The following is a 3,107-nucleotide window of genomic DNA, read 5'->3' as shown; positions in this document are numbered from 1 at the left end:
GGCTGCCTTCAGCACCATCTGACATGTTAATTTGGATACTACCAATGTTTCCTTTTCATAAAAATGTACACTTTGATTTACACTTTGGTGAGTGTTTTTATACAGCTGTGCCATGTTCAGCTGTATAAGTCCAGCTACGTCCAATACAGTTGATAATGCAGCAAAAACAATCTTGGGTCTCAATATTAAGACAAGAAATGCAAGCAAATTGTAAGTATATGCCTTCAAGATATACAGCCTGTCACTGTTCCCCATATCCATTATAAGTCCCTAAGCATCCACACTCTGCCAACAGCTGTTCTGTCCACATAGCCATTGCATACAAAAACATGGCTGTCAACAGTTCAGACCCAGGGAGACTCCACAAATATCCTAAATGCTACTGTAAATCATGGAAACCTGCAGAACTAAACTGATGGATATCAGTTTGTAAAACTATACTTATTGACTCAGGTCTATAGATCCTTGTGTGATTTTCTGCACCGGTATGGAGCAGAAACAAGGATTTGCAGCGTTAAGGCAAATTAGTGAAATCCCCACATAATTTTTTCCATCTCAGAAGTTTGACATATTTGCACATTGTCAGGAGAGCTAAAGCCTGCAAGACTTGAATGTGAAAATGAAACAAACACAAAATTTTACTAAAGTGCAAAACAACAGCTAGATTAATAGGGAGAACAGTCAGTAGGGGTTAAACTGATGTAAGGATGCTAATGGTGATGTCCTGCATAACAGCATGGACGTCATTAGGACTGCAGCTCCCTTGGACATTGAACAGCTTCAGTTGTCCAAGTGAGAAATTGCAGTCCACCTCCCTTAGTGGGATTTTGAAAGCAGCAGCAATCACATACACCTCCCACCCTCAGTATAGCTGCACTCAGGGACAAACCAGCATATACATGCGCATACTTAAGCATGCTCATACACCGACACATAGTCGATCTCTGTCAGGCACGCTCACACACACACACAAACACATGCATGCACACACGTATGCACGCACACACGCACACACGCACACACACACACACACACACACACACACACACACACTCACATACACTGCCTACCTGTTTCACTTGATTTCTGGCAGCCTGAAGGCTTTCCCCTGCTTTCAGGAATCCAGGGCAGCAGAGCTAGAACAGTCTTTGGTACAACGAGGTCTTACCTACCAGACAAAACCTTTTCCGTGCTGCCACGGCAACAGAGAGAGGATTTACTGGATCATACCACTCTGCTGTCAGAGAAGATTAACATGCATTCAACATGGCTGCGTTCAGTGTGCCTATGTGTCTTCCTCTTTCAATGACAGAATACCCATGAGATGAAATAATGCTGCTGTAAATAATTTCTGTCTTGCAGAATTATACATAAAAACAAAAAGAAAATTAAAAATATAAATGAACACATAAAAGTAGCTACTTTTTAATTATACTGCATATTTAGTGTATATTTATAATTAATAATATATATATTTGTAAATACATTGCATAAATATCACATTTGTGTTGAGCACATTATTGTATGCAAGTATATCTGAGTTTGTGTGTGTGTGTGTGTGTGTGTGTGTGTGTGATGTATGTGTTTTGAGCATCTGTATGTAGCTGCTTGTCAACATATTGTTAAAAACATGGTCATCAGTGTACGGGAAAAAAATAGACATTGAGGGTTTGATCTGCTCTGCAATCCTATTTGTGTATAGGCATAGGCAGACAAGTGAAAACTGTTTTTGAGACTATAGGATGTGGCAGGCTGTGGTGCATCATAGGGACCCCCACATTTCTGCATGCACACCATGAAATGGCCATGTTATATGTGTATAGAGGTCAAAAAGACACTGCCCTTTATCTCTTCATTACAGTGCCCTTCAGCTGTAAAGATGGTCCATGATGCCCACGGAGTGATTCGTAGTTTGTTTACTTAAGACATGCTCTCAGTCTAGTCACAAAACCTTATTATTACATATGCAGCATTTGACTTTTTACCAGTGGAAAATTATGCACTTCCCAAATTCCTTATAACATATTTCCTTCAAAATCTAGTCTTAATTTAAAAAACAAAAATTAAATATAATTTTAACACTCCCACTTTTATTGGATAATTGTAATTTAAAGGATCAGTAGCTATTTTACACATTTTAACTTTGTAAAGCTCAAAAACTCAGCATTTCAAATCCGTGAAATGGTTGTGGTTGGGGCCACAGGATATATGTGTGACCACTGTTCATTTTGCTTTGGCAGCAAAAATCTCACCATCTTTGTTCATTACCTGGTAGTCACTGCCAGTAAGATACACAGAGATACAGACAGACATAACATATATGTGACATATGATGTCATATGATATTTATGTCATATACCAAAGACATAAATTCTGACAAATGCAAATAGTAAATAAACTGAAAATATTTTTTCAGTTCCTGCACTTTTGCCTGACTTCACATTTTTGGTATTGTATGTTGTATGGCCAATAGCTTGATCAGTTCATAGATCCAAAGAGAAACTTCTGCTGTTCAATGCTGAGTTCCCCACCAACCTGTAGGAGGCACTGTGGAACATTTTTCAGTATGAGCGCCTTTTCTACATTTGCATCTTTATCCATTTTTAGCAACTGCTTTGGTGGAGGACATACTGAGGACCTACCGAGCCGCATCCATGCAGATACCTTCCCTTGTAAGGGCTTTGTTATTGCACTCCTCAAGACATCAGAAATGTTGCCTCCCACATACTGCTAATGTTATTTCCTCTTGTACCACTTGTTCACAGGCAAACTGGTGATTCTACAGGGACAGCTGCTGCCATAAGCTCTGCAGTCATAGGTTCGAATATGACTTGAGCTCTGTGTAAAGTTTTTCCCATGTTCACGTGGTTGGCTATCCTACTCGTTACAGAAAATTGCAACAGTGTCAATGAATGTGTTTACCCTCAGATGAGGCCCTTTTGGTAGTCCCTCTTTTGGTTAGAGCAGGGATATCCAACATGTGGCTTGAGGGCTCTAAAGAGCCAGCTGTTTCAAGCAATGCGACCCTCGAGAACATTTCTAAAATGATTAATACATACTACACCAGCCATAAATGCCATAAATTCTATTGAATCAGGTGAAAACAG

Source organism: Scleropages formosus, chromosome 10, assembly GCF_900964775.1.
Source record: "Scleropages formosus chromosome 10, fSclFor1.1, whole genome shotgun sequence".
NCBI lineage: Eukaryota > Metazoa > Chordata > Actinopteri > Osteoglossiformes > Osteoglossidae > Scleropages > Scleropages formosus.
The sequence above is the reverse complement of the archived record's forward strand: the minus strand, read 5'-3'. Positions refer to the sequence as shown.